This window comes from Prosopis cineraria, unplaced genomic scaffold (assembly GCF_029017545.1).
Source record: "Prosopis cineraria cultivar Desert tree isolate PC_DT_omini unplaced genomic scaffold, ASM2901754v1 PC3, whole genome shotgun sequence".
NCBI classification, from domain to species: Eukaryota; Viridiplantae; Streptophyta; class Magnoliopsida; order Fabales; family Fabaceae; genus Prosopis; species Prosopis cineraria.
The window spans coordinates 23,324,086-23,345,476 of NW_026555334.1; the positions used below are offsets into that span (position 1 = coordinate 23,324,086).

Sequence of the window (21,391 nt, forward strand, 5' to 3'; positions counted from 1 at the left end):
GAATTGGTAATTTTTAACATATTAATCTAAATGAGATAAAAATCAAATATGTAAATGAATATATTATTGACAATTTCAATACCTGGTCATTATATATGATTGACAATTTTAATTCAAATCTAATTATGAAGTACTGTTCTTTATATTTACCGATAAAATAATAGTACTAATTAATTTAATAATTTTTAATTGATAATTTTATTTAATTAGTAAGTATTGGGTGATGATTAAATAAGATAAATGTGCAAAAAATCAGCTAATTAAATATGTAAAAAAATATCAAAGTTGCATTTTATTTTTTAAAAAATAATTTTCAAAATAATTCATACCTTCCATATAATTTCAAAATATTATAATTTGAGTGATAGGCTAATAATATCAATCATTATATTTAAAATAAAAAAAATGAAGTATATGTATCCTTATGCTAATTATGAACACCGTATTTTATTTAAGCCTCAATAAATAAATACGGTAACATTCATAATAAAATAATAATAAAAAGAAAATAATAAGAATGCAAATAAGAAAAATATTTTATAACAAGAAAATAAATAAATAAAAAAATCAAAAGGTATTGGATATGAAGATAATAAAAAATGACACAAATATAATCAAGCTAGATCACAATCGAATATAATAATGAGCTATAAATATTTAAATATCACAAAATAAAAAGAATATAATCTAATCTAATATTATGATTTAAAGATTTTAAGATAATATAATATCTAATATTAAGATTTGAAGATTTTAAAATAATACAATAATTAGAATATAATGATAAATAAGATAACAATTAATATCTAATTTTTAAATAATAATAATATAAGAATATATAAAAAATAGTTACATAAATCATGATACAATTGAGATTTTAAAAAACCCTAGAATAGAGGTTTATATAAAGAAAAGTAAGGGACGGCCAGAGAGACTTAAGAAAGAAAGAAAGAAAAAATAACAGAAATCTAAATTAATCGAGATTCACAAAAGTAAGTCAAACTTTCCTTAAGCTATAGATGTACTTGTACGTTAGTAAAAGATTTTAAAAAGTTAGGTCTTAAAGCTTTAAATCTTAAATCCTTTAATGGTTATCATTATATTAAATATTAGCCTGCACATAAGCTATTTGTCGTCTCTTGAATAATCCTTAAATGTTCATCTCATACTTTTGTCTTCATGTGTGGCCCCATGTGCGGAGGAAATCACTATCTACCCTTGAAAAAATCACTTGATTGGCCCTTAACTTTAATGTGTATAATGATGGCTTAATATACTCTTCAACATCTCATTTTGTAATTGACATTTTGCTTGTGTTGCTGTAATATGTGTGTGTACTAATTAAATTGATTGAAAAGTTTTGATACCATATGTTACTTTGAACTAATTAAATTTGAGGATAAATTATTAATATATATATCTACAAAATATTTTATATTCTTTTAATAATGTGAGACTTTTAAAGTCTTCACCATTATTTAAATTATTTAATTTATCATGAGTAGTGATAAATAATCACAGCACATCAGTAAAAGTATTTCATATTTTTTTTGATTGTGAAAGACTTCCAAAGTTCACGCAAACTTATAATTTAATTAATTTATCATTTTACATGGCAATAAATTATTATATATACATAGTTTTAAAATTATTAGTTGCATGAGACTTTCAAAATCTTCTCAAATTCATAAGTCAAATGATTTATCCTACACAATGATAAATTATCACTAATACATATTTTAAAAATTTTATCCTTAAATAAAAATAAAAAATTTTCTAAAATAAATAAAATAAAATAAATTATATTTGGAAGACAAATTTTGAATATATAAAATTTTCATAAATCTTATTAAAATATTTTTTCCAAAATTATTTCTCATAAGTAAAGAAATAAAATACTTTCATAAATAAAAACTGCAAACCAACATTAAAAATTATTTTATAAGAAATTAATATTAAATTTTCTTAAAAAATTTCCAATCAAGATATACACATTTTTACCCCAAACTACATAAACTTTAATCCCTCAAACAAGCACATACGTCTTAGGGTTCATCATAGATTAAATCCAACTTATAAATAAATAAAATTTTTCCCTTCAATTTTCTTATTTTTTCATCTTATTATTTATTACAGATAATTAATATATTTTTTAAAACCATTTAAATTTATATAGTTAACTTAAGGCAACCATTCACATGAATAAATGTTGTGAGATGTCTAATACCTTCTCCACATACAATCAACTCAAGTACCCTTTTCTCTATCCGTATACCACATGTTCAAAAGATTTTAAAAATTACCCTTTAAAATTTTGATGATGACTCCTAAATATTTATTTTTATTCAATTTTCCTCAAAAATTTTCAAATCAGGCATAACACAATATATTAGTAAATGGAGAAGCCAAGCATGAAAATTTTAACTAATAAGGATGGAGAGGCCAAACATAAAAAATGTCAAGATTGCACATTGATCTATCACGGTGAAAACAACAAATGAACAATCAGATTGTATGAATATGTTAGATGAATTTGGTATAATAAATTGGCACCAGGAATACAGGTTGGATTATATGAATTGGCCTGAATAACTGATCATAATGTCAGCTTGCGTTGAGAAAAAATTAACATCCATGCTATTAGAAAAGAAACAAATTACAAATACTTCATAAATAGAAATTAATCTAACTACTTGGAGATGAAACACAATTTTAAATAATTCATAACTTAATTCATGCTATTAGAACAGAAGTATAAATACTGCTTATATATCAACAACTAACATCCATGCTATTAGAACGAAAAAAAATTTATAGATGCTCCATACATAGAAATTAATTCTTGATCCTGAATCAATTCTTTCCCCATGACTTTGAACTACCCTACATCAGCACAATTTTATTTAATTAAGATGAGATGCCCAAGAAACTGAGTTTAACACTTCACATGTCAACTTATGAAAAATGAAAGGAAAAGATAACCTTTATAACTAATAGATGGTCAAGAAAGTTTAAGTTTTTTTTTTTTTTACTCATAACAAGTACATGTGCTATATTTCTTCTATCGTAAACGATGTCGGCAGTATGAATAAATATATCGATGATCGTAAAAACTTATATGCACTCACCAAAAGCCCTTAATTTCACATGCCCACTGTCAAGTCTCACCTTTTGATGTCTGGGGAAAAGAAAATGCCTGATCCTATAAGGCTACATGTAGTTACTGCAATTTAAATAAAGGCCATAGAGGGAAAAAAAAAGAAGAAAATAAATACAAATAATGCTCACCAGTACCAACCGAGAGCAACAATCTTCTCAGCACAACCCAAAAGCTGGTTTGACAAAAAAACAATAGCATCTCGCAACGAAAAGTGAGTTATTTAACTGAAAAGCAGGCTCATAGAGTAGCTGAACAAACGAGCTACGAGCCAGCAGCTAACTCGTGAGCTGACGTTTTTGTAGATTGAGTTTGATCAACCTGCTAGATAAATTAAGTTAAAAAATCTAACCCAATTCATTTTCCAGTAAATTAACTAACGCACTTGTAAAAAATTATCAAAATTTTTTTAATAATTTAAAATTTATATAATATAAATATATATATATATATATATATATATTTCATATTTTAAAAAAAAAATTAACAATTAAAAAACTTGTAAATAAATAAAATAAATATAAAATTCAACCAAGTAAATTTATTTTGCTAAATTTTTACTATCAATTATCTTCTTGCCTAGGTGTACTATCATTGTCATTGAAAAAAAAAATTTAAATATAAACCCATATTATTTTTCTCAGTAAATTCATATTTATAATTTTAATCAATAGACCTTATGAGATTAATAAATAATATATATTTAAAATAATTCTATAAAAATTAATAAATCATCTTCACAAACTATAATAAAAATTTTATTTGTAAATTATAAAAAATATTTACACTATATTTCAAATGTAAAGAATATATTCAAAAGTTATAAATTATATATTTAAAAAATATTATCATTATTGTAGATTTATAAAAAGATATAATGTAATTAAAAATATTATTTTTTCTAAAATATGCTAGCTAGGTTAGCCCGTCTTAGCTTGCTATTTTTGTAGGTTGGGTAAAACAGGTCAATTTTTTCAACCCAACCCCTCAAATTCTGATGATTAAATGAGCTAGCCGGCAGGTTCAATTCTTTTTTCCAACTCTATCATAAAGTATAATTTTAAGTCCAAGCAATCAAAACAACACCTTTTAATGTCAAAGTCTACTTTTTTTTTTGGCCACAATGTCATAGTCCACTTTAAAAATAATAAAATAATTTCTATGTGACAAAATAATCAATTCTTAGATTTATTCAAGATGAAATAAGAAGTCATAAACCAACTTTTTCTAATGTTCCTGGGCACCTATCAATCGTACTCAAGCTGTTTTGCAAAAATAACATTTGGGTACACAACATAAGATATCTTTTAATTGTATTACAAGAGATAAAAGTTATTTTAAATTTTGAATCTCCCCCCCATTGCTCTTTTTTTTTTTCAAACCCCTTTAGACACACTCTGACATCTATTCTTGCTCATGTTCAACGTATGTGTTTTCCCCTTTCATTTTTTTCCTTGTAAATGCAGAAGTTTCTTGAATCTTTGAACTACTTCCATGGCCAAGGATCTTTACCAGCCAACAGTGTGACAAAATAAAAGGAGCATTTATACTTTCACTAAATACAACCTAATACAAAAAAAAGTTAAAAGTAAGACACGAATGATATAAAAAAAAAATTCTTCAAACCAAGAATCAATGAACACTTGTTCAATCACCACTGTTTCGTAATCAAAGGTCAATAATTAGAAAGAGACGCCGAAGGTAACTCTAATAACTGGGCTCAAGTAAAGCTTAATAATACAATCAATTTTACAATCATTATTAAATTTAAACAAACAGATTGGTCTAGCTAAACATGATTTTAATCTTTGAACTTACCCACAAGCACCTCCTAGATCAACCTCATTAGGTGTCAATTTATCAAATCAAACACCAACTTTTGACAAAATATTATTAACATAAGACAACCTCCCCTGGCTTTCAGCCAACCACTTTGCCTGGTTTAAGAAAGCATAGCAAAAGCTAAGAGACTGATTTTGACTTCCACAAATTTTTACTTTGTCAAGTATAAAAAATGTTGAACCATTAGAAGGATTTTGAAAATCTATAGAATCTTATAAACAACAACTTTCAAGTAAAATAAAGTACCAAACACATTAATTTACTTTCCTAATTCTTTTATATAATTAAGCAATTCATTTTTCTCCTTCAAAATGGATAAAAGCCCTCCTCCATAGCCCTCGACACATAAAGGAACAATTTTGAACAGAGATCATTGTTAAATATTTAAGTCCAAAAAATAGAAATACCTAAATAAAAAGTTTCTCACAAGCATCTCAAAAAACATCTATCAGGCATGCATATTATAGAACATATATATCAACTTCGCGCAATTGCATTAAGCTGAGCTGAATTATCCCATTCATTCTGTATTCTTTATTTCAAAGACATACCAACAAAGTTCCATGAGCACCTAAACCAAACAAAGAATTTCTAAGGCTACAGATATGAATTAAACCAAACATATTGCCTCTTGTAGCAAATTCATTGAACTGTATTTGAGTCAAACAAAAATACATATCATATTATAAAAGAAAATTACCTGCGAGTAGCCTTACAAGAATGACATACATGCGAACGAAGCAATGGAAAAAGTTCAAGAATTTGGCTTTCATTTTAATCATTTTCATTTAAAAGAATTTGAAGGACAAATCCAGATTTAAAGATGAAACAAATATTTCTTAACACATTGATACAGATAGGTAATTTTTGCAAATACCTTGCCTAAGAGGCATATTCCTTGTGAATCCCTCCTATTCTTACTTGGCAGATAAAATTTTACAGCAAGTCACCTTCAAAATTTGAGAAGATCAAATTTTGCTTAATTATATCCAGTGAATACAAAGAACTTTGAGATGAAGGGAGCTTGGTGGGGACTATTAATGTCAATTTATGAGAATAACTTGACGGGAATAAATGAAATGAGTATTTGTGGAGCATAGAGAAAACAAATGAAAAGGAAAGTGGAGAAGAGGTTGAAGAACACGATTCCTACCTTCTTGGGAAGAGCTAGTTCTGTTAGATTCCACACAAGCACTAGTTCTTCACAAGCTCAGAGAGACGGCTGTGCCAACAACTTACATTTTGTCACCTTGCAAGCACACGCAGATGGCCACGTTTGAACTTTTCGCGATGCTGATAAATCAAAGCTCAAACTGGCGTTAAATCCCCCAATAGCCAAAGAAAGGGTGAATACATTTACGGCCATGTTTTGAACTAATAGATGAACACTACTTGCTCAGAATTGAAATAAATCGAAATAAATGACCACCAACCAACCAACAAAATCAATGGGAAGTGATATTTGCCGTCACTGAACAAAACCCTGGACTATTCCTTCTACTACTTTAGATCTTCTCGCTTTCTTCCCTCACCCACTTGGATCAATTCTTTTTGGGAGAAGTCGGGGTAAAGAGAGTAAGAGGGAAAGTAACACACGAAATCTCTTACAATGAGCGAAGAGCAAGGGTCGCTTGCGAGGAAAATCAGAGGGAGCAAGAAATCAAGAACTGGTGGCGGCAAGAGAGAGAGGAGGAATGCACAAAACCAACGGAGAGCAGAAGGAAGACTGGGAGAGAGAGAAAATGTATGGAATTGCAAAAGCTGACAAATGAACGGATAAAGAGAGATGTATTTGGAGTAGAAAAAATGAGGGGTTTAAATTTGAAAAAAGGAATACCGTGTAGTACTCCATTAACGGGTTCAGAGCCACACGCAAGTGAAAGCTAAGAACTATTCACTGCTACAAGCTTTCGAGTCTGGAGCCGATACTGTTTCTGGCCTGGCTGGAGGAGTATTAGGAGTGACATTGATGCTAATAAAACCTTTTCATTTCAGCATTTTATTTGGATATATGATTTACACAATTTTTTTCTGTCAAGCATGACAGGGCAAGGTAGACCGGACTTAAAAACATGTACACAGACATTCACATGACAGTCTTGTAGTAATTGAATGTATGTGCCAAAAGAAGCTTCACATTATCTGAATGAAAAGTGCTCTTAATATATAAATGTTAAAAAATAAAATGAGCTAGTAAAATGAGTTTAGAGAAAAAGTAAGCTCGCACACACGAAACAAGTGAACTTAAGGCAATCGCAACTAAAAACAACCGATTCAGCCCCCTGTACGCGAGTTCAAGAGGCACTAGGTTTCTTTTATCAGATTATTTTTACAAAAAATAAATAAATAATTGAGCTTATCAGAAAACCTTGTTTTTAGCCGTTTGAAATTTGAATTCAACCCTAAACGTTTTTTTGGCTTTTAAATGAATTCTTAAATGGATTTACATTAATCAAGTCTATTATGTGTTTGTCCCCACTGAGGATTTAAGCTACTTTATGTTCGTGTAATCGAAGTATAATGGTGTTTAATCCGGTGATTATGAGCCCAACGTTCATGTCTCTACCTTCGATTTATATATAGCTATGGGTGTAAATAGAATAATGTGCTAGCCTCTTGAGCTTTTGGGGCTTTCTTTCCTCATCCACTATGTTCTTCTTCATCTGAGTTTGCTAGTGTTTGATGTTCCGTGCCCTTGCGTTTTGCAAGACGTGCTTATTTAATCTTAGAGAATTCCCAGTCCGTCATCTTAGCGTGCTAAAATAGTTTTTAAAAATAATATCCTTCTAAGCATGACTCAAGCAGCTCACGATTTACCTCCATACCGCCAACAAGTCTAGACCAAAATGATCAAAAAGAGAACGTACATAAATGTAATAAAAAAAAATGCACAAATGTTTCACCATTAAAGCAAGACTTCATCCTGCTATCTTTACACCGTCTTCTTTTATAGTGCAAGAAAGTACAATTCTACCTTCATCTAATCTCCACTACAATCTTCTTGAAATTCTCATTCTCTTCAAAGAAGCAAAAAAATAGTTGCAAGCTATTAAATCTGAAAAATTGATGGTACCAAAAGTATAAACTTGCAACACGCTAGGGTTTGGACAAAAAAGCAATAGTTCACTTATATGACAAAATAGGGCAATAAAGATAAGATTCAGTATTGGCTTACCAGCTTTAGCAAGGTGAGAATATAAGAATTTATATGATGAAATAGGGAAACCAAACTTTCACCTCTAATCAAAGCCTTTAATGTGTACCAGAAATGATATTTATATCTCTTCCTTGTTTTTAACATATATAAATTAGTTGCTCCAACTAATGTGTACGCATTAGCAAATATGAAATATAAACACTGAAGCAATAGTTCAAAGTTTTAAACCTCATTTACATTTCAATTTGAAAAGCTTTTCCCATGAGGAATAAATTACACTTGAGCTTTTCAAGAAAATCTTTAAATTTCCTCCCCAAAGATGAACTTGTTTGTAACTTCTGCTCACAGTTTTTTGGCCCACAAGACATGGAAGTGTTGATAACAAAAGTTTACAAAATCCTATTACAGTTTGACAAGTAAAAATCTGTGAAAAAATTGTGTACAAAATGTTGATTGAAAATATATTATTCTTCATGATTTGCACTGGAGAAGAGAAATGAACCTTAAATGATTGTTTAAAACTAGAAATTATATTGCATAAAATTTAAAATCGGTAATTTAAACCAAACCTATCCAAAGAATTTAAGATCAAGTCCCAAAAAATATTAATTTTTAATGTTCAGGCTTATTCAGGAGGTCAGAATAGGCTCAAGAAAATTCAGATCCAATCCAATCAGCATCAAGCTTGGCCCGAATACCTAAATAAATAAAATAATTTTTTAAAAAATAAAAAATATAATAAATAGTAATTAATTTTTTAAGTTTTATATCATTTTATAATAAAATACTACATATTTTATTGTATTATTATAATTATTTTTTTAAAAATTTAAAATATTTATATTTTCATATCTTCATTATTATAAATTAATAAAATCTCTCAAAATAATATTTAAAATATATTTTAATATTAATTTTTATATTTTAAAATTCAATTTTGTTTTAAAATTTTTTGAATCCTATACATCATTTGCGTATCCAAAAAAATATATTTTATATTTTTTATAAAATAACATAATTAATTTTAAAATAAAGATAAAATTAAAAATAATTTTAAAAATAAAATTTGAACATGTATAAATTTTCAATTCTACTACTAAATAAACATAATAAATAAAATATTCTTGAATAATTATTTGATTATCATCTATGCTAAATTTGGTTAAAAATTAAGAATATAGAATAAAAAGTAAAAAAATTTTGTATGCAAGGGTTAAATAATATAAAAAGTTAAAGAAAAAACAATTCTAAAAATAGTACTTTACTCATAATCAAATGATTTTATTTTATATAATATAATGATGGTTATTTTTTATATTCTTAAAAATAAAAAGTACAGTTTACCCAAAAGTTATTAAAAACTTCAAATTAATTGAGACAATAATTTTAAATCAGTAATCTAATCATAATTGAATAGAGATCAACTTGATCATAATTAAAAAATATAATTTAATTAAAATATATAAAATTTATATATGATTATGACAAAAGCAATATTTAAATAATTAAGACATTAAGTTACAAGTAAAAAAAACATTCATGAATAAATTACTTAAGCACAAAATTGATAAATTATTATTTTTTATTTTATTCTTTCAAAGTTAAAATAATATTTTATGCCTAACAAAATTATTTAAAAAAATTAAAATTAGTTTCAAAAATAAAGAAAAAATATTTTTAAAAAGTTTTGAATATTTAGGCCGGCTTAAATAAGTTTGAAGTCCGAAAGTGTTAGATCTAAACTTAGCTATATAAGCTTTTCAAAAAAAGTAAGATACTTTAAGCTCGACTCGAATAAGCTCAGTCCAAATTGAGCCGACCCGAATAAGCCCGATTTACTTAAATTACTAGCTCTAATAAAATTGCCATTATCACATAAATAAAAAGCCGCTACCTTTCTCACATGAAGCAAAACATGGCAGGTAAAATAAGACAAGAAGAATATATCATGCACATGTTAAAAAAAATCAATGAATCTCTATGCTTAATACAATAGTAGTCTTGCTTCATAAGAGACGAAACAATATATCATCGAAATGGCATTAGTTGGGAGAAGAAAATGGCATGCAGCACAAGATAAAAAGTGCTCGTAACAAAAGTGTATATTAATAACCATTTGTGTGTAAATCTTCTCATGAGCAGGCAGGCCCATGCAACTATGTTGCTTGCAACAATGTCTGCACAAAAAAAAAAAAAATCACAAAAAGATTGCTTTTGCAGTGACAAAATCATTTCCAACATCTCGTCATTACAAATCCAGTTATAAATAATAATAATAATAAAAAACAAAACCATTTGTGTGTAAATCTTCTCGTGAGCAGGCAGGTCCATGCAACTATGTTGCTTGCAACAATGTTTGCACACAAAAAAAAAAAAAATCACAAAAGATTACTTTTGCAATTACAAAATCATTTCCAACATCTCATGTCATTGCAAATCTAGTGTTATGCTCTTATTCTAACAAACCATGCAATGTTTTTAAGGGTTTTTTTTTTTTTTACATTACCTGGTTTCTTCACATCCTGCAATAAGAAAATTCGAATCATGGCTTTGCAGAAAGAACCAACAGAAGTGCATATACAATTATGCAAGTTGATTGTGTGTTGTGGACGAAAATCATCTCAAGTAAAATGAACATACCCATCGAATCTTTTTCAAATGAAATAGAGTGTAATGCAATTGGCAAAAGTATTATGGGAGAATCACACCCAAGGATCGCTCAAGAAAGAAACTTATTTGACAATGACTAATAATCAGTTCTATTTGTGTTAAATCTTAATAACAAAGTAGGGAAGTTAATCTTTATCTAAATCTGGACAAGGATCTCGTTCAAATTAGATAAAGCCAAGAGGGAGAATCTCCAAATAAAGAGTCAAAAATCATCCATATCCATTCCTTAATTAACTTACAATTAAATAACACCATGAAGTGGCAGTTACAACCATAACTTGACAGCACACACAAACTGACGTCCTAACACTTGACAACTCAGCATTCTTAAGATGAGAAACATAAACTGCAATATTAAAATACTGACAGCACATAAGAAGTAGTTATTCAGCATGAATAACTCCCTTATCAACTAACTTCCTTGCTGTATTTTGATTTAAATCCTTCTTCCGTCTTTTATATACCAATAATGGACTTCCATCAGTATCCCCCCCTTTAAAAACAGCCTTGTCCTCAAGGCTGAAATTAGGAAATTGGTCCCGAATCAGGTCATATTCCTCCCAAGTTGATTCATCTTGAGGACGGCCAAGCCAAGAAACAAGTATTTCAAGGATGTTGGAGCTACCTGAAGAAATCCAGCGATGAGAAAGGACACTGTGAGGTTGTAACTGAAGCTCCCAAGCGTCTGAAAGTGGTAGAGGAGGTGGTGTGGAAGAAGAAGGAGTGCCATGAGCAGGGCGCAACCTTGAGACATGAAAAATTGGATGAATTTTGGCATCAAGAGGTAGGAGCAACTCATAAGCAACAGGTCCCACCTTACGAACAATTAGATATGGGCCAAAGAAGCGAGGAGACAGCTTCTCATACTTTCTCTTAGCTAAACTGAATTGGAAATAAGGCTGGATTCTTAGATAGACCAAGTCCCCATTCTTGAAGCAAATATCACGTCTGTGAGCATCAGCTTGAGCTTTCATTCTGGATTGAGCTTTGAGGAGGTTATCCTGAATAATCTGCAACATGGCATCTCGTTCCAAAAGTTGAGTTTCTAAATCAGCAACTTTGGTTTCACTAGACACATAAGGGAGAATAGGTGGAGGAGAACGACCATAGACAATCTCAAATGGAGTGAAGCCTGTAGTAGTATGAAAGCTAGTATTGAAAGAGTACTCGGCCCAAGGAAGATATTTACTCCATAATTTTGGTTGTTCATGTGCAAAACAACGTAAATAGGTTTCGACACAACGATTGACCACTTTTGTTTGACCATCACTTTGTGGGTGATAAGCTGTGCTCATCCGAAGTTGAGTGTGACTAACACAGAAGAGTTCTTGCCAAAAACTACTTAGGAAGACTGGGTCGCGATCAGAAATGATGGAAGTGGGGACACCATGAAGTCGGACCACTTCACGACTAAAAACGGCAGCGACGGACTTGGCAGTAAAAGGATGAGAGAGACCAATAAGATGAATGTATTTGCTAAAATGGTCAACCACAACAAATATGGTATCTATTCCACATGACTTAGGTAATCCAGCAATAAAGTCCATGGAAACATCTTCCCAAATACGACATGGAGGGGGAATAGGCTGAAGTAATCCTGCTGGAGACAAAGTTTGATATTTTGAAATTTGGCACTCATGGCAATCTTGAACATGCAGCTTGACATCTCGCTTCATATGAGGCCAAAAGAAATGAGTTTGTAATCATTTGAGAGTACGAAGGTATCCTCCATGCCCCCCTATAAGAGATGAATGTGCATCTGCCAACAACTTGGATTTAAGAGTAGGATGATCAAGAATGACTAAACGCCCATCATAAAACAATTTCCTCCATTGACCAAAGCATAATGTTGAACAACAGTAGGGTCTTGAAGAATGGATTTTTTTAATGTGTTGAGTGGAAGGATCTTGATCAATCCATGCTTCGATATCATCAAAATCTGTACTATGTGGAATAGCAAGAGCCATAAAATCAGCATGTTGAGGTCGGCGTGAAAGAGCATCAGCACCACTATTATTACAGCCACTCTTATGTTTGATGGTAAAATCAAAGGGTAACAACTTCATTATAAGCCGCTGTTGATCCGGAGTTGAAAGTCGTTGATCCATTAGATATTGAAGACTGTAATGGTCAGTATAGATATCAAAATGGCAACCAAGGAGATAATGACGCCACTTTTGCAGAGCTAATACGAGAGCTAATAATTCTCTGTCATAAGCAGATTTGACACGATTAGAAAATGTAAACCCTTTACTGAAGTAGGCAACGGGATGAGTATCCTGGATAAGGATGGCACCAATGCCTAAAGTTGAAGCATCACATTCTACGATGAAGGGCTTGTTGAAGTTTGGTAAATGGAGAATAGGTGCATTAATTAATGCATGTTTGAGTTTATGAAAAGATTGCTCTGCCAAAGAAGACCAATGAAAAGCACCCTGTTTGGTGAGGTCATGTAACGGACGAGCAAGTTGGCCATAATGATGCACAAATCTTCTATAATAACCTATAAGACCAAGAAATCCCTGCAATTCAGTAACAGTAGTCGGATTAGGCCATTCCAACACAGCTTGTATCTTGGAAGGATCCATAGCAACCTCTCCAGATGAGATGACATGCCCTAAAAAATCTATCTGAGGTAGACCAAAAGAGCATTTCTTCCCACGAGCAAAATAAGCATCCTGTTGTAGTCTTGAGAGGACAGTACGAAGGTGTACTAGATGGTCAGCCATTGTAGGACTATAGACTAGCATATCATCAAAGAAGACAAGAATAAAACGCCTTAAATATGGTCGAAAAAGATCATTCATAGCAGATTGAAAGGTAGCTGGAGCATTAGTGAGACCAAAAGGCATGATTGTAAATTCATAATGTCCTGAATGAGTACGAAAGGCGGTTTTGTGAATGTCATCAGGTTTAACTCTAATTTGATGATATCCGGAACGCAATTCAATCTTTAAGAAGACAGTAGCCCCATGTAACTTATCAATGAGTTCATCAATATTAGGAATGGGGTATTTGTCAGGAATAGTTAACTTATTTAATTCTCGGTAGTCAATGCAGAATCTCCGAGAATCATCTTTCTTCTTGACCAATAATACAGGACTTGCAAACGGGCTTTCACTAGGTTGTATAAAACCCTTGGCTAATAAATCTGCCACCTGGCGTTCAATTTTATCCTTTTGGTAATGTGGATCTATATGGGCGAATATTTGGTGGTGTAGCCTGAGGTTGCAAATTAATAGAATGGAACTTGTGCCGAAGAGGAGGAAGAGCCGAAGGAGTATCAAAAATAGAAACATACTCATCAAGAAGGTGTTGTAACGACTGTTGAAAGGCGTCTGAGTCTATAATAGGTTGTTGAGACATCGAATGCAAACATGCTTCTGCTTGGTTGCCAGTGCGGACTCCTTGGAGTTTGTACCTTTTGCCATTGACCCAGAAAACCATGAACATCCGTTGCCAATTTGCTTGAACTGTATTTAGAGAAGATAACCACTTGATTCCCAATACTAGATCAACTCCACCCAAAGAGAAGGGAAAAAATTCTTCAATAATTTCCAATGATTGAACTCGTAAGGTGACTTGAGGACATATGTTATTACAATAAATTATATGCCCATTGCCAATTTGAACTCCAAAAGAAGGAACCAGTTTAGTAGGAATCTGCAAATTTTGCACCAATATAGAAGATATGAAGTGGGTGGAACCACTATCAATCAAAATAAGCACTTTATGATGATTTACGATGCCTTCCATCTTCATGGTAGTACTCGCAGGGTGTCCTAAAATAGCATGAAGTGATATCTCTGCATGCACTTCTTGTTTGCCCTCTAAGTTCATTTCTTCAGACCTCTCTGCTTCTGTATCAAGTTCTTCAGTGATCTCCATGAGAGTCAAATTAGCATTTTTGCAGCAATGGCCTGGAATAAATTTATCACCGCAACGGAAACGGAGTCCCTTATCTCGTCTTAACTATTTTTCTGCATCCCAGTTCGTGTTTGTGCGCTGTGAAAAAGTGGAGGAATTAGTCGAAGATTGTGCTGCTGTTGTACCTGTCGTGTGAGTGTCTTTTGAAGGCTATGTGGTTGCTGCGTGCGTGCGACTGCCCTGGGAAGTTCCATAAGTCTTAGGAATTTTTGCAAATTGTAATTTGGACTCATATTCTAAGGCTAAACTCAAGGCCTTGTAAACAGATCTGGGCTTTTGAATTCTAACATCAGCCCGTAATTCTTCTTTAAGCCCATTAAGAAAAACCCCCAACAAACAATGTTCTGGCCAATTTTTTACTCTAGCAGATCTCTTTGCAAATTCCAGTCGATACTCTTGTATTGTTCCAGATTGCTTAATTCCACACAAGAATTCATCAGGGTTTTGAAATTCTGCAGGACCGAAATTCTCCTGAAGAGTGCGCACAAGATCTTCCCAATAAATTATTGAGCGTTCAGAAGTTGCCCATGCAAAAAGATCTAATGCGTCACCTTCTAAGTACATGGCTGCAACATCAACCTTCACATCCTCGGGAGTTTGGTAATATTTGAAATACTTTTCTGCTTTAAGTATCCAACCTCTAGGGTTGCCTCCATCAAACTTTGGAAAATCAACATTGGTATGTGGTCTCCTTGTGGGGTTTCGAAGCCACCAAGGTATGCTTCTCTTGTCTTCTTCATCTGCTGCAGAGTATGAGTTCTCGGGTTGTTTGCCTTTGTTTTGAGAAGATTGCCCAGCGTCATCTAAGATATGTTGCTGCTGTAATTTTACTGTTGCTATTTCTGTAGAAATCTTATCCACCACATTGAAACAAGAAGAAAGTTGATTTAGTTGTTGGACTATAGATTCTAATAAATTGGAGGTTGCTGGAGGAGCAGTGGGATCGATAGAACTGTTTCTAGTACTCACCATCCTGGGGAAAACCAGGCTCGGATACCAAAAATGTTAAATCTTAATAACAAAGCCGGGAAGTTAATCTTTATCTAAATCTGGACAAGGAACTCGTTCAAATTAGATAAAGCCAAGAGGGAGAATCTCCAAATAAAGAGTCAAAAATCATCCATATCCATTCCTTAATTAACTTACAATTAAATAACACCATGAAGTGGCAGTTACAACCATAACTTGACAGCACACACAAACTGACGTCCTAACACTTGACAACTCAGCATTCTTAAGATGAGAAACATAAACTGCAATATTAAAATACTGGCAGCACATAAGTAGTTATTCAGCATGAATAACTCCCTTATCAACTAACTTCCTTGCTGTATTTTGATTTAAATCCTTCTTCCGTCTTTTATATACCAATAATGGACTTCTATCAATTTGAGGAAAAGCAAATCCATATTCCCATTTTGAATAACAATACAGAATTCTGTATTGATCTTTGCATTACTAAAAAAATACTTTTTACACTAACTTTAGAACTGGTGTGTAGAAAAAGGGGTGTAGAAAGTTTTGACTTTTAAACTTTCTAAATCGGTTATTGAACCGGTGTAGTATGTATACTTTCTACACTAATTATAACTAAAATCAGTATAGAAAGTCCACTTTCCACACCTGTTGTCTTTTCAACCAATGTAAAAAGTTAACTTTCTATACCTATTCTAATCACAACTAGCATAAAAAATGTTTTTTTACTAAAAAATGGTCGCACCTTTTAGATTGGAGGTAATTTCATAATGACTTCCAATCCAAAAAAGTGCCTCCTTTTTTACTATTACATATTTTCTAATAAATATCATAAAAAATAAATTTCATAAATTCTAGTCATTACATGATTTTAATAATACTCACAATATTTAAAATACAATAAATTTCATAATTTAAACAAGAAGGAGCCTATTATCTATTTAAATCACCATACTTGGTTGATCCTGTAATGAAAAAAATGCATATATAAGTAAATGGTAAAAGAATATAAAAACAAATGTCAACCTATTAATAATAATAATATCAAAAACACAAAAGCTTGCTAATGACGGATAATAATAATAATAATAATAATAATAATAATAATAATAATAATAATAATAATTACTATGAACAACCTAATAAATAGTAAAATATGAAAGAGATCTAACGATTAAGATACATGTCAGATATCACTGAAAGGACTAATAATTAAGATGCCACAGAATGATAAAATAAAAAATTGCTAAGATCTGTAACATCACTACTGCATATAACATTCCAGATCCAATCATACAAAGGTATGCAATAACTAAAATAGAGAGCAATCCTTCTCGGCCCAAAAGACTGAAATGAAAAGGTATAGATATAATATATGACAAAACCAATTTCACAGTGTCAAATCAGAAAATAATGCTAAACCCCTTCACAATTATACAATAACAATATACAGATGATTAAAAAATAAAAAACAGAACAGTATGTTTCCATGATTCCATCCTCCACTAATCAAAATCAAGATCCAACTATAGTATCAACAAAGAGCTTATGTTTTTAGACCATAGATTAACACTCAATGCTTCATTGCAAAAAGCTTGTGTATCCATTTACCTTATTTTGGGTTCTCTAACTTGTGTCTGCTTGTCGGACTTTTTATTTCCAGTCTATTGCTGCCTAATCTGGTTCCAGAGATCAAAGGATGCATGTGCCACCTGTTAAGAAAATACATAAAATTTCAATGTCATATTAATTAATTTCAACTACCAAATTTCAATTCTTACATGCCACTTCAATTTTGAGGCCAAGGAGTACTGGAAAATCAAGAAGGGCCAAGATGCAAATGAAAAACCAGACACACATAATAGATGAAATTTGGACTTGGGAAGTTATGCGTAAATCACAAGCCATGTCAAAGTGTGTGTGATGATAGTGAGAGTGACAAATATAAAAAGAAATGCTAAATTGAATAATTTGCTCAAGAAATTATTGACCTGATTATGCATGTCTGAAACAAATCTGGCACTATGACACTAAACTACTTCAAAATTTTGTTAATTCGTCAATGGCTTTTTTATGGGAAGTATAGGAAGAAGTATAGAAACCATGAGCAAGAGATGACTAGATCTCCTTTCTAGTAGCGTCAGGGGATGTCATTCTATTTCAAACAGAAGTATAGATTGGTTCAAATTCCATTAAATTGCAATCAATTGGTCATTTGTCTAATTATAACCACACAAAAAAAAAAAAAATTAAAGTTACAAATTTGTAAAAAAATATTACCAAACTAGTTCCATCCATTTCAGTCTTTGCAATTTTTCTGGGAGATATTCTGTAGTCAACGTCCAAAATACACCCACATGTTATAATCAACACTTTGAACTACAAGATCTTTAGCCCTTTCTTCCCGTGAATGTAAATATCATGGTTAACACTTTTAAAGAAGATATCAAATAATAATAATAATTTCATTCCTGTTGGACAAACTAAAAATACATTATAGAATTGGCAAATAATAAACCACTTACAAGAAGAATGAATGCTAGGACGGGATTTTGAATACTTGTTTGCTGTCTCGTGAAGCAATTCTTCAAGCAACTTACACTCCTTTAAATTGAAAATGCAGATGAAATATAAAACACAAACATGCAAACAAGCATTCCCATAAACACACGCAAACATGTAGACTAAAGAACTAAATTCTAAAACAACAAATACAATAAAATACCAAGCACGCCTTTAATCAGCAATAGGCGTGGAAGTTTTTCATCTTAAAACGACATATCACTCCAACTCGATGGGTATGAAAAATTGGCACATCATATTGAATAGACTTTATTCATCTCGACCCGGAGTAGAAACAAAACCCAAAAAAAAAAAAAAAACTGATAAAAAAGTTTGTAACTAGACATGATAAATTGTCAGGTCCTTGGAATTTGAAAATTTATATTTGAATGATTGTGGAGGGATATGGGCGTGGGTGGGGTAGTCAATAATTGGACATAAGCAGCACACAAATTAATGCCTTATCTTCTATAATCTCCAAGTACTAGGAAAATTTTACACCGAAACACAATAAAAAGCAAGGTTTAAGATTTAATAATGCGAAAACGCATTATACCACTTGTAGGCGCAGATTCGGAGACTTGAGCCATAATTTCATTCAATTATGAAGAATGAGGAATTGTAATCTTACAGCAATATAAGGCAAGGTTTAAGATTTAAATCATTTCACAGCCATCCAATTTAAAACTTCAACAATCATTAGCTAAATAAAGCATGATTAAACTTGAAATTAACTAAAAAAAATCACCTTCAATACAACTAAATGCAAAATAAAATTCTAAAAAAAATTGATAAAATCTCTGATAAAATCTCCCCTAAAAGTTGGCCTTTCAATATTTGTACAACTAAAATCAACAATTTTTAAATCATCTTATAGTCCTCCAATACAAAACATTCAGCAACCATAAACTAAATAAAGTCTGAAAACAACCCAGATGAAAAATTCTAGACATTAATGCACAAACAAAAACAATAAATAATGAAATTAGATCTTGAAATCACATCAAAAATCAAATAGAAATAATTAAAAAAATAAAAACAACCCACATATGTCAGATGAGCTTCAACCCACTTCCATCGAGAACAAATTCTTGAGGAATTGGGGGCCAGGGGCGAAGGGGTTGGGGTTTTTGTGTGTGGGTAGTGGCAAATGAGTTGTGGGAAGGGGAGGGGGGTGAAGGGGTAGGCAAACTTGGGGGAAGGCTGAAGAGCTAGGGGATTTAGGGTGTGCTAGGTAGGGGATTTGGTTGGGGGAATTTGGAATTTTGGGGGGGGGGGGTGACGAATGGGTTGGGGGGATTTTGGGATAGGATGGGTTGGACGTTACTTGAGATTGGGGATTTTTTTTTCTTGGGGCTGGGCAAATAGGGGACGAAGGTTGGAAAGGGGAGAGAATCTGAGGAGAGTGAAGGATTTTGAGGGGGTCGACGGTGAGAATGGGAGAGGGAGCGGGTGAGGGGAAGAGAGAAGGTGAGAGAGGAAATGAGTTCCGGGGCTAATGGGCTTCAAAAAGAGCGATAGGAGGGGGTTTTACACCGGGTGGCGTTTTGCTCGATGTAGGAAGTGCTCCATTTTTTATTAAACAAAAAAAAATTAAGGCATTTTTCACACTATTAAGAGAACATTTTGTTTTTGGGGAAAAATTATCAATAGACAATCTACACTGGGTAGACACTTAACCAGTGTGAAAACAATTTTTATTTTTTCATATATTTTTTTAATTTTCAAATTTTTTATTGATTATTTATGAAACCAGTGTAAAAAATACTTTTTACATTAATTATTAGCGGAACTGGTGTAGAAAGTGTTATAACAAGTTAATTTATTTATAAAAATATCACCACACATCACACACACTTTTTACATCAGTTCTTTTTTAATCGATGTAGAAAGTGGGTGTAAAAATTATTTTTTACAGTGATGTTGTTTGTGAATAATTTCTTAAGCAGTTCTTGGATATGATTCTCCCAAATATCATCAACGATCATGGCATGCCTTGAATAAACCAAACAAATTAGCCCCTTCTCATGTAAGGTTCAGCATTATCCACTTTTAAGGTATCCAAGTAGATCACTATCTCAATGTTTTAAGTATCATGATTCATTACAACTCAACTCCATAATAAAGGAGAATAAATGTTTGACGCAACACAGCATATGCAGAAAGATTAAAACTTAATCATGCCTAATGCAAATAAAGTTTATTCTCTTGCTATTAGAATTATAATGAATGAGCCTCAATGATTACATTCAGAAATCAATCATATCCTTTATCCTTGCTTGAAGATTGAAGTACACAGATTTTAGTCAGGCCACGACAACAATAGCAATAGAAAGGACAAAGATATATATAACAAATCACAAGAGAGTAAGCAAGCCTAAATAAACATCATTTAGATTCCAAATAAAAAAGATTTGATACATTATATAAAAAAGATCTCTGACCAACCTTCAGGACATTCTTGACATCCCCTAAAGAACTAACAAATCATTGCTACCAAAACTCACATAAAACTGTTTGCCAAGCATTAAGTTAATTAAGGTACAATAACTAATGGCAAACATAAATAATGAATGCGGAAGATACATCCCTTTCACGTCGTAGCGTGATACAGAGACCAACTAGAAGATACAATAAGTAATGACAAATGTAAACTGAAAATATGAAATTTAGTTGGAATAAACTTACCTATGTAACATCCTGAATTTTTTAATCCCGTGATTACCTGTTAATCGAGGGTAAAGTAATAATTAATGTGGGATTAGAGATTTGGATGGTTAGTTGATAATTCGACTCATTAGGATGTTCTATGAACAGATATGGGTGGAAGGATTGCATTTTAGGTTGAAGCAAGTACACATGGTGAGAATTATTTTCACTGTGCCATGCGTCGCGGCTTATGCTGCATGCACCATAGCACATGGATCAGACAATGACCCTTTGAGTCGTGAAATCTGGGTGAATTTTGTAACACCCTCAAAAATACAAACCAATTTTTTGCAAATTATTAAAACCATTATCATGGTAGAAAATTTTCTTACCATGATACATCCAAGACATAACACAAGTCTTAAAAGATCCAAAAAGGCAATTAAAACCAT

General features: G+C 31.7%; 2 long non-coding RNA genes across 3 annotated transcripts; both read right to left on the reverse strand.

The window, feature by feature from the left end:
* Positions 1 to 2,397: 2,397 nt before the first annotated feature.
* LOC129307414 (uncharacterized) lies at positions 2,398 to 8,904 on the reverse strand. Of its 2 annotated transcripts, XR_008592357.1 has the most exons (3): positions 6,153 to 8,889; positions 5,877 to 5,949; positions 2,398 to 3,478 (listed from the first exon to the last, which is right to left on the reverse strand). It is a non-coding gene; the product is annotated as an uncharacterized LOC129307414 (long non-coding RNA). The 2 variants fall into 2 exon arrangements; XR_008592358.1 differs by lacking the exon at positions 5,877 to 5,949 and having other exon boundaries at positions 6,153 to 8,904.
* A 7,609-nt stretch (positions 8,905 to 16,513) lies between these two features.
* LOC129304643 (uncharacterized) lies at positions 16,514 to 19,807 on the reverse strand. Its single transcript, XR_008591745.1, has 4 exons — positions 19,338 to 19,807; positions 18,254 to 18,332; positions 17,340 to 17,440; positions 16,514 to 16,693 (listed from the first exon to the last, which is right to left on the reverse strand). It is a non-coding gene; the product is annotated as an uncharacterized LOC129304643 (long non-coding RNA).
* Positions 19,808 to 21,391: the final 1,584 nt, after the last annotated feature.